At 34.9% G+C, this 12,337-nt stretch overlaps 1 non-coding gene across 1 annotated transcript; it reads left to right on the top strand.

Annotated features, from left to right (window-relative positions):
• The first annotated feature begins 11,840 nt into the window (after window positions 1–11,840).
• On the top strand, window positions 11,841–11,946 carry LOC128035215 (small nucleolar RNA R71). Its single transcript, XR_008191615.1, has one exon. It is a non-coding gene; the product is annotated as a small nucleolar RNA R71 (small nucleolar RNA).
• The last annotated feature ends 391 nt before the right edge of the window (window positions 11,947–12,337 follow it).

Genomic DNA, 12,337 nt, shown 5'->3' with positions numbered 1-12,337 from the left:
AACATGAAGGTATCGATATTAAAACCCCAAATATCAATATCTCTGCTCCAGACATTAAAAATACATCAATTACAAGCATATAATTCATACAAAATAATGTCTAATCATCATATCTCATTCACTTCATCAAATAGCCATTAGAATGTCTAAAGTAACAGTCCAAAATATCATAATCATGACCGAGCATGAAACCAATAATTCAAAATGAAAGTCCATAAGTCCTAAACAAAATAAGCATGTAAACAACTTAAAAATCATAGCAAAAACCAGCATATAGTAATTGCCCTATTCCCAAAATATAACCAAAATACTAACACCTAAAAAATAAAAAAACAGACTTGCTTGGAATCCCCCCTCAGAACCACACCGCTCACACCGACACTTAACTACTCTACTAGGGTTTAAAAGGAGTGGGTAAGTTCAACAAGTTCAGTGAATGTCTAGAACAATTACCATGCAAACAGTTCATCAAGCATTAACGAAACATCCATTCAGCATAACCTCAATAGTTCCAACTCTAGCGTCATATTATACTTATTCGTGCTTTATTTACTAGTTTATTTACATGGTAATCATATTCACTTTTAAGCATATATCACATTACACATATAATAACATAACATTTATGCATATATAAAAATACTCATATAATCGCATAACATTCAAGCATATATCATAATACTCATATAATCACAGAATATTCAACCATATATCATAATACACACAATCATATTTATAAATAATTTGTCACTTGAGCTAAGAAATGTAAAAGTGGGCACTATCACCACTCATCGGATAGACGAATCTCCAACACACCACATAGACTCATATTGTCAAACCTGTCCCAAAAATAAAGCATAAAGCTAACACTCTCCAACATAGCGAACATCCCTCCAAACATGTCCCAAGGTCTCAACGCCCAAATCACATATACATATAGGTCAGTACTCACAATCCTATGGCATGCCAACTATATCCAATGGTCTCAAGAATCACAAGGAAAAATATCTATATTTAATATATTACTTACCAATTTTTGTCTGCTATCATAGAACATTTGCATCAATATTATCACTGTCACTTACCATGAATGACACGCTTACATATACTCTTTCACAACAATGATCATGAACATATAACACATATATAGCATCTCATTTCAATTCATATTTCCATAATAACACAAGCACATATTCCATAAGATAAACATGAGTACAAGGAAGCTTACACTCAGAATTTAGAGTAGGGGTTTAGGCTACTACTAAATTCCTAATTAACGCATTGAATCATGTCCACAAGCAATTATTCCAAAAATTCAGAAAAATGCTTTCACTGAAAAGCCGAAAGCTCAAACTAGCCCTTCCTAACTCATAGAGGTCCTAGCAAATTCAAAACTTTAACACAATAATTCACACAACATAGATTTAAAAATCAGCTCTGGACTCACCATAAGCAAACAAAAAACATAAGCTAAACTAAATTCTCATGTAACTGAAACCTTTAACAAAGCAAACTTTAAATATGAATATCGTAATCCCAAAGGGATACTTAAGCGCGTTAGCTCTGACCAAGACGGTCGACACGCGACAGCGCCTAGTATCCATCGTTTACGGCTAGGACTTTGGGGTATCTAATCCCATTCGCTCCCCTAGCTTTCGTCTCTCGATTGTCGTTGTCGGCCAAAGAGTGCTTTCGCCGTTGGTGTTCTTTTCGATCTCTACGCATTTCACCGCTCCACCGGAAATTCCCTCTGCCTCTACCGTACTCCAGCTTGGTAGTTTCCACCGTCTACATACAATCTTTACACCTAAAACCAATTCTGTTCATCTTATAATTCACCTAGGACTAATTCCCAACCTTTAAACTACACAAAACTACTTAATCATGGTGTCGACTTTTTTGACATGTTTTTGGCTATTTTCCAAAAATTCATTAAAGATGATGCGGTCGTTGAAAGCACCAAAAATATCCTATCCCTAATAAATAATGAAAAAGAATAGTAAAAAGAAGTAGGGTCAAATTCTCAAGGACTGGATTTGCACAATATCTTGTTTCGTGAAATCCCAGGTAGAATCTTGCCCAAGAAAACCTGCGTTCCTGAAAAAAATAGAATCAAAGGTTTGGATCTGGAAACGAAAAATAAACTAAAAATAGAATTAAGAATATTGAATCAAAAATTTGAGAAATTAAAAATAGAGTTGAGAGAAAGGAAATTCTTATGGGGGTTCCAGCCTCCAATTGTCTCGTTCCGCCTTGGGTTCAATCCTCAACTTTTAGATGATCCTTCCCAAACTGAATAAGCCAGTTATAGTGGAAGAGGATGCCTACGACCATAGCTCCAAGGATTTAGACTTATGATTTAGTGAAACCTGACTCTAGCCAACAGTCGCTTCTGTGGGATCGTCTTATGCTAGATTAACGCTTCTCAATGGCGAATCCCACGCCATTTTGTCTCTTGGGCTCACCAACCTTTGACGCAGTAAGCTAACGAACTGACTGTGCAACCTTCCCAAAACATACAAATCGGCTACCTTTACGTACGTTGAAAAGCATACTTCTTAAGGGACATGGACGGAAGCGTCAGCCCCGTAGTGTGGAGAAATGATGAATACTCTTCGAGGAGGCTAAGTACGGACTCTAAGCCTCAAGAACCCTTTTTGGGGAATATCGACAACCTTCAGCTAGATGGGTTTAGTGGCTCATGGTTGTGGTGTAAAAGAAAATAAATAAAATAAAAATAGAGATTTTATTGAAAGGAATTATGAGAATAACAAAAGTCTAGACTTTTGGGGAGAGAGTGTTTACAGAAAAAGATGAATCCCTTTTAAGTCACTTTACCCCCTATTTGTAGTGCTAGTGGAGATAGTCTAAACCTACTTAAACTCCCAAAAGATAAATACATTTAATTGAAAATAAATAAAGATAAATAAAATTAAATCCTAAAATTAAATAATCCTTAATAATTATCTTAATATTAATTATCCTAATATAATTAAAATAGAGTCTGATAGAATAAAATCTTTTCTTTTTGCATTTCAACCCTTGTGTCCTCCATGCTTGCACTTTTGGCACCAACTTTTCCTTGTGTTGCTCATTGGCCCATTTTATCTCTAAACTCACTCTTTTGGCCCTTAATTTTGCTTTTGCCTCAAATTTAGTCTCTATGAGATAAAAGATCATAAATAGCTCAAATTAGCAGGATCATACTCAGAATAAATACATAATTAATACATAAAAATACGTTATTCTACAGTGTTATCAAAAACTCAGGAAATCTTTAACGAAACTTCAAAGAAATTTTAGACACCTCTTAATCATGTCAAAACCTACTAATTAACACTTTGAAATAACATTTTTACTCAAAAATCCAAAATTCACCATTAACGACTCTATTTTCAGCTTTTATTTAAAACATGCAATTTAATAACTCAAAACTCAGTTCCAAAGGCCTAATAACACTAAAAACTAATAAAAGAGTGAATGGATATGTTTGATGGAAGAATAAACAAGTTTTTGTTGAAAATCTGGAAAACCCACAAATGAGGAAGATGATAAAATCAATGAGATTTTGGGGTGTTTTATTGAAGATTTATAGAGGTTTAATACTTGGGGAATGATGGAAATCAAAATAATTACGTTTGGAAATCAAAATTGAGTTCTTTGAGTTTGTGAAAGCAAGGGACGACAACACTAAGGAGAAAGGAGAAAACTATCTTTAACCTAAGCTATAGATGGGGGTTTCTAGGTTAAGTTTTAAAATTTGGTAAAATTGTAGCATAAGTGCTCACAATTTTAACCCTGTTATAAGTAAGTTCTTTTTCTAAAATTAAAGGCTTTTAGAACACTTTTTCAGAAATTGATTTGATTTTTTGAAAAACCATAATAAAAAATATTACCGATATTCCATGTCACAAAATTTCAAACACTCTAAGTCTAAAATTCATAATTACCCCTAAAACACCTAGACCCTATTTTGGGGTGTTGTAATTCTCCCCCTCTACAAAGAATTTCGTCCTCGAAATTCCCTACTAACATGTTACTTGCTTAACCACAAATTTTGCTACTTTTACTTCTAAACTGACCATCATACTTCCTCTACGCAATCTAATTCCTATTCTCTCTATCTTCCTAGTACTTTCAATTAATGATTCTATTCACTACCACGACCTATTCTACAGTCACTTTGCTAACAATTTCCTCTATTCACTATGACATTCTTGTCTAAGGAACTCGTAATCATTTTTATATTCAATAGTCTCTATCGGGATTTTCCACTTAAGAGCTAAATCACTCATAATTTACTAAGGCGTAGAACCTAAATCTACCAACAAGAATAAAAGAAATGATTACAAGGAAAAAATACCCTTAATCTCGTCGATCGAATCTTAACCCTATGGCTCCCTAATAGTATAAACCCGAACTAGACCTCCAGACTCAACCTCTATAGCAACAGTATGAGTAACAATTCTCTACCCAATCGATCTCCTATTACCTCTGCCACGAACATGGCCTCTAGCAGGCGCAGATATGGCGCAGAACTCTAAGTTTGTAAAACCTCAACTCTGTTTGGATAATCCCTCAAAAAATGTTCCTTTGAACCACAGTTAAAATAACCACCTATCAACTTATGACACTCACCCAAATGCCTACGCTCACAATGTGCACAAAATAGCCATCTAGAACCACCCGAAGAACCTCTAATACTATCTACAACACTATCTTGCTTCCCAGATTTAATTGGTCAACTCATGTTGTGCACTCTCATCAAAACCCTGAATATCACTTCTCTTAGTAAACTTGAATCTCACGATGAAGCCCAAATTGAAACCTCTTACATTGATCCCTCTTAGAAAGTATCATCTCGAGAGCATACTGACTAAGTGCACGAATTCAGCCTCATAATCAGCCACTGACTAATCTCCCTAACCAAATTTCAAAACTCACGCTTATGATCCTCCATATACTACTCACCCTAAACTTCCTTTCAAAAACTCGAGAAAGTAATTCAAAGTCAATCTGTTAGAAAAAGTACCTCTCCTAACCGTATTCCACCAACGATGAGCCTCATCATCGAGTAAGTACACAGAACAACCCAACTTCTCCTTGTCAGAACAAGACATTTGCTCAAGGATCCTTTCAACTCCCTCCAACCAATACTGAGCTACGAAATGATTGGTACCTTTCACTCTAGAAAATTCCTTACCACCCAATGCCCGAAGACGTTCAAACAACAATCCTCAATTAACAGGCGCAAGATTGGCATGTGCAAGAGTAGGGTTAGCACTAGAAATCCACTGAAATGCTCCAATCATAGCTTCCATTAGAAGGCATTAGAAGGCATACACCCTCATCAGGTATGTTCACTTTATGTGGCGGCACAAGAGGTACAGAGGATGTACCATCCCTTGAGCACTAGCTCTAACATTAACACGTTTAGGAGACATATCTAATAATCTAGCATACAAACAAACAAATAAACGGTGTGAATGGTGAAGAGATGATCCAAGTCTCGTTCTTGTAAGCAAACATCAAGATTAAAGGCAATGTGTTCCCATTCCTACCCCACATGCAATTCAATCAGAATATTTCAAGACACTTCATGCAATTCAAATAGAGTTATATCACAATTCCAAGAAAACAAAGAAGTTTAGGCTCATGAGTTTCGAAACTCCAAACACACAACACTCACCTAGGTCCTAGAGTTAATGAACTTAGAGCTTTGATAACACCAAATGTAACACCCTATACACAGCCTGGTCGCCGAGCCTAAATATTAGGATGCCACACCACCGTCTCATGTCATACACAACAAATAAAAGCTCATTCTAAAACCAACGTCTTTCATATTATCATTTGTATAGGTCTCAAGTCAATCTTACTATTTAGTTATCATTGTTACATGCTAATCATACATCAAATAGTCTTATACTAATAATTAAACATGCATAAGGTCTATTTAGCAAAATTTCAAAACTGGCTACGTAGGTATCGATACTAGAACATGGGTATCGATATTTTCCTTGCACTGTATCGATACCATATTTTATTTTTCATCTAAATGCAAAACACAAGAAATTTCGATAGAATTGAAAAAGCATTGATAAAATTACCCTGAGTATCGATACTTGTAATAACGTATCAATACCAAATTACGTTTCTAACTTCCTACACTTTTAGAAAAAACATTGAGGTATCGATATTAAAACCCAAATATCAATACCTCTTCTCCAGACATCAAAAATACATCAATTGCAAGCATATAATTCATACAGACTAATTTCTAATCATCATGTATCATTCACTTCATCAAATGGTCATTAGAATGTCTGAAGTAATAGCCCAAAACATCATAATCATGACCAAGCAAGAAACCAATAACTCAAACTGAAAGTCTACAAGTCCGAAACAAAATAACCATGTAAACAACTTAAAAATCATAGCAAAAACCAGCATATAGTCTACCACATTGCCTTATCCCGAAAACATAACCAAAATAATAACAACTAAAAAATAAAAAAAATTGACTTGCTTGGAATCACCTCTTCGAACCACACCACTCACACTGACACTTCTCTATTCTGGAAGGGTTTAAAAGGAGTGGGTCAGCTCAACAAGCTCAGTGAATGTCTAGAACAACTCCATGCAAATAGTTCACCAACCATTAACGAAACATCTATTTAGCACAGCATCAATAGTTCCAACTCTAGTGTCATATTATACTTATTTGTGCTTTACTTACTAGCTCATTTACAAGGTAATCATATTCACTTTTAAGCTTATATCACATTACACATATAATCACATACATTTACGCATATACCACAATACTCATACAATCACAAAACATTCAAGCATATATCATAGTACTCATATAATCACATAAAATTCAAGCATATATCATAATACACATAATCATATTTATCGATAAATTTGGCATTTGAGCTATGAAATATAAAAGTGGGTTCTACCACCACTCATCAATACACGGATCTCCAACACACGACATAGACTCAAATAGTCAAACATGTCCCAAAAGTGAAGCATAAAGCAAACACTCTCCAACACACCAGACATTTCCCGTTGAATAGAGCTTAGCTCACATTCCCTTATCTCTCCAAACATGTCCCAAGGCCTTAACGTCCAAATCGCATATACATATAGGTGAGTACTCACAATCCTATGGCATGTCAACTATATCCAATAGTCTCAAGAATCACAAGGCCAAATATCTGTATTAAAACACATATATTACTAACTGATTTCCATTTTCTATCACAGCACATTTGCATCTATATTATCACTATCACATAGCATGTATGACACGCTTACAAATACTTGGATTTCGTTCGTTTCAACCATAGGGTGTGACCCTGTAGGTTCTGGTAACATTAGCAGTAATACTAGAACGATTCTAATATTACAAATAATGAGTGGCATCTAGCAATGCATCATTGCTACCTAAGTTACAAGAAGTCATGATTCAACATAACCTCTCTGTGATTAACCCTTCATGTATTCCTTTTGTCCTTTATATCTAGAATGGACATTTTTCATGGAATAGTCACACTTGCATAGTCCATCTAATGTTTCTTGATATCTTGAGTAGACTATGATAAACAAAAAAGTATGATATCTCATATCAACTTATTCGAACATGGCCATGCATTTCTAGTTTCACATAATCAAGTGGCCTAAGATATTGCTTCCATTATGTAGGAGGGACAAATACTATATTGATCAACCATATCCCACTACATAGATTGTGGTATATCCAACATTAGCCTTTATAGAATAACCAGTTATGGTAGATATTTGACTGTATCAAAATATACAACTCACGATGTTGGGATAATGATGATCTCAAGTCTGAGGATCATATACATAGTAATCACTATGAGTAATGCTGTCACTATTACATAATAATTCAAGAAACATACTCATAGCGAGTCAGTCCAATATGTTGTTCTCTAACACACATACCCATGTGTTGATTTTGACATCCCATGTCAATGACAACACTTTGTCATCAATAAACTACATGTTAGTCTTAATGCATTATTGTTGTCCAAGCCCACAATAATACTCGAATAAGGACCTTTTAAGAATAATCACATTATTCTCAAGATATTATTATAAAATAGTTTATTTATATACACAAAAAAACTAAAATAATAATGGCACAACCTTATATTAAAAATGAGGTAAAACAAATATGTTATTACAATCATATCATGATTGGTCTTTTGGCCATACTCTAACATCACATTGTACTTGTCAAGCAACCACTTAAGCCATTTATTACAAAGTGAGATCCTTCATCGCTAATTATAGCTCTAGGAGTCCCAAACCATGTAAATACATGCTTATGTAGGAATCGCATGACTACCTTAACAACATTTGTTGGGTATGCCTCGGCTTCAACCCACTTGGATACATAATCCACAACTGCTAAAATATATTTATTCTTATAAGAAGAAGGAAATAGGCCTAGAAAATCAATGCCCTATACATCAAATAGTTCAACCACTAAAATATTTGTCAACGGCATCTCATTCCTCCATATTATGTTTTCGGATCTTTGGCATCTATCACAGTTTTTCACACATGTATATGCATCCTTAAACACTGTAGGCCAAAAGAATCATGCTTGTAAAATCTTCGTTGCAGTACAAGAACCACCAAAGTGTCCCCCACTTGGAAATGAATGGCAGTGGTACAAAATCTCGTCAATTTCACTTCTAATTATGTAGTTCCTAATTATGTTATCTGCATATTGTTTAAATAAAAATAGATCTTTTTAGAAATAATACTGAATATCATGAGGAATTTCTTCCTTTGTTGGTATGTCATTTCTCGATGAATTTTTCCACGTGCTAAATAATTGGCAAAATCAAAAAACTAAGGTATTTCATGAATTTGACTTACCTCGAAGATATGCTCATCAGGAAAATTCTCATTAATTGGAATAAGTGAAAAAGTTACCTCATTTTGTTCCAGCCTCGACAGATGATCAGCTACTTGATTTTCAACACCTTTTGTCTTGGATCTCAAGGTCAAATTCTTTAAGTAAAAGTATCCCATGAATTAGCCTCAATTTAACATATTTCTTCGCGAGTAAATACTTAATGGTCACATGATTAGTAAACACTGTAACTTTGGTACCTATAAGATATGAACGGAACTTGTCAAAAGCAAAAAGTTATAACAGAAAGTTCTTTTTCATTTACCATATAATTCAATTGGGCTCATGTCAAAGTTCTACTTGATAGTAGATAGGACGAAACACTTTTTTTCTTCTTTGACCCATCACAGCTCCAACAACAAAATCACTTGCATCACAGATCAACTCAAAAGGTGTGTTCCAATCAAGTGTAACAATTAGTGGGGCCGAGATTAACCAGCTTTTTAATTCCTCAAAAGCTTCTAAACATGCTTTGTTAAAATAAAAAAATGATATCTTTTTCTAAAAGCATACACGAAAGTTTAGAAATTTTTGAAAAATTTTTTATAAACCTACGATAAAAACCAATATGGCCTAAGTAACTTCTAACTCCTTTTACACTAACTGGAGGTGGTAATCTTTCAATTATGTCCACCTTTGCTTTATCCACTTCAATTTCATTTTTGGAAATTTTATGTCCTAAGGCAATTCCCTCCTTAACCATAAAATGGCATTTTTCAATTAAGGACAAGATTCGACTCCTCGCTTCTTTTTAGTACCTTAGCCAAATTACTCAAACAAACATCATAAGTGTTACCAAAAATAGAAAAATCATCCATGAAAACCTCAACAAAATTTTCAATCATATTAGTGAAAATGTGCCTAAAAGTAAATGTACTATTTGGTTGTATCTCGAATATCATTCTAAAAAGCAGTAAAATTTGTTACCTACCAGTCAATCTAACATTTTATCTATAAAAGGAAATAGAAAATAATCATTACGAGTGGCTTTGTTCAACTTTCTATAGTCAATACAGATTCTCCAACTCATGACAGTTCTTATCAAAATTAACTCACTACATTCATTCTCAACAATCGTGATTCCACCTTTCTTTGGTTCACATTGTACCAGACTTACCTAAGAACTATCTAAGATGGGGTAGATAATTCCCGCATCTAAACATTTGATCACTTCCTTCTATACTACCTTTTTCATGATAGGATTAAGTCTACTTTGCCTATCGATTCTACCTTGCTCACCTTCCTCTAGAATAATCATACGCATACAAAGGGAAGGGCTTATACTTGCACGTCATCTATGTTCCAACCAATTACCTTTTTAAATTTCTTTAAAATAGCAATCAGTTGCTCCTCTTGGTGTTCTATCGGTTCTTTTTCATCTTTCAATGGTTCAGACCCTAAAGTGTTCTCCAACGGGTCTTCTTTAAGATTTCTCTCCCATTCCATATAAACTAAAGTTTCCAATTCCTCCATTACTGAACATTTCTCCATCAGATCGAGAAATTCTATGGCCTTCAGAATGTTAAATGTTACTTGGTGATCTTGAACACTCATTGTGAGTTCTCCTTTTTGCACATCTATCAATGTTCTTCCCGTGGCTAGGAAAGGTCTCCCAAGGATGATCGGAATTTCCTTATCTGCTTCAAATTCTAACACAATAAAGTCAGTAGGAAAAATAAAATTATCAACTCTTACCAAGACATCATCAATCTTCCCCTCGGGATATGCTAACAAACGATCCGCAAGTTGAAGTGTCACAATAGTGGGTCTTACTTCACCTATTCCCAATAGTTTGAAAATAGATTTGGGCATCAAGTTGATGCTCGCTCCAAGGTCGTACAAAGCTTTACCACAATATGATTCTTCGATGTTACAGGGTATCGTAAAGCTTCCAAGGTCTTTCAATTTTGGAGGTAGCTTATTCTATAAGAATGCACTACACTCCTCCGTCAAAGCAACAGTCTCATACTCACTAAGACTTTTCTTCTTGGATAGAATATCCTTCATAAACTTCACGAATTAGGTATTTTCTCTAAAGCCACCACTAGTAGGATGTTGATGTGAAATTTCTTTAGAACATCCAATAACTTCTTGAATTGCACCTCTTGTTTCTATTTATATTGCTGGAGTCTTTGAGGATATGGAACTTTAGGTTAAAATGGGCGACTTTTTTGATGAGGTAAATCTATAAAAGAAGGTGCTAGCTTTTCAAAATTCACAAGTTTAAGGTTTACCTCATCAGATTTTTCAACATCTAATTTTTTCGGTGTAGCAACTTTAATTGTTGGTTGACTTTCCTCCTTTTCAGTAGGCTCATCTTCAATCACAACATCCCTGGGTTCCAAAATTTTACCACTTCGTAATGTAACTACCTTGAAATGTTTCTTACCCAAACTCCTTGGATTTTCTGTCACTCGGGAAGGCTCCTTGCGATCAACTATGAAGCTCACCAGCTAACTAACCCATCTAGTTCTCTAGTCCTTACAAAACAAATAGACTTCGGTTTGAAGGGTAATTCTCGAAAGAATGACCATCCCCATAATACACATATGAAACAAAATCATACTGGCTTGGTGATTGAGCTATAAAATTATTCAAACCATTAGTGGTAAACTATTTTAATATTGAGGAAATAGAAGATACCTGAGCAGAGCGTGAAGTCAACGCGTCCACTTCATGCACTCCACCAGCTACTCATCTTCCTAAAACTACTTGATTTGTCAGCCATTGGTAATTATTGCTAGCAATCCTTTCGGTGATCTCGTAAGCCTCATTATAAGACTTAGACAAAATTGCACCAATCATAGAAGCATCTACCGTTAATCTTGTATGTGCATTGAGACTGTTATAAAACATCTCCAGTTGGATACAATGATAAATCCCATGATGAGGACACTTACAAAGCAAATCTTTGAATCTTTCTCATGCTTTGTATAAGGACTCCTCATCCAATTGTTGAAAAGTAGTTATCTCATTTTGCAACTTTGCGTTCTTGCTTGGTGGAAAATACTTTACCAAAAACTTTTCTGCTAATTCTTGCCAAGTAGATACTGAACTTAGTGGCAATGAAATCAGCCAAGCTCATGCTCGATCTTGCAACGAGTACGGAAACAACTTCAACCTTAATGCATCTTCAATCACACTAGCTATCTTAAATGAATCACTCACCTCCATGAATAATCGAAGCTGTTGATGTAGATCTTCTGTGGGCATACCACTAAACTGGCACACCGTTTAGAGTATTAAAACATCATTGGTTTCAATTCAAATTGGGGTTCCTCGATATTCGGCCTCCTAATTCCTGGATTTAATTCATTTAAAAGTGGCACAGTGTATTACTGTAACACCCCTAACCCGTATCCGTCACTGGAGTAA

Source organism: Gossypium raimondii, chromosome 11, assembly GCF_025698545.1.
Source record: "Gossypium raimondii isolate GPD5lz chromosome 11, ASM2569854v1, whole genome shotgun sequence".
Lineage (NCBI taxonomy): Eukaryota > Viridiplantae > Streptophyta > Magnoliopsida > Malvales > Malvaceae > Gossypium > Gossypium raimondii.
Note: the sequence above shows the minus strand (reverse complement) of the source record. Positions and strands in the feature narration are given on the sequence as shown.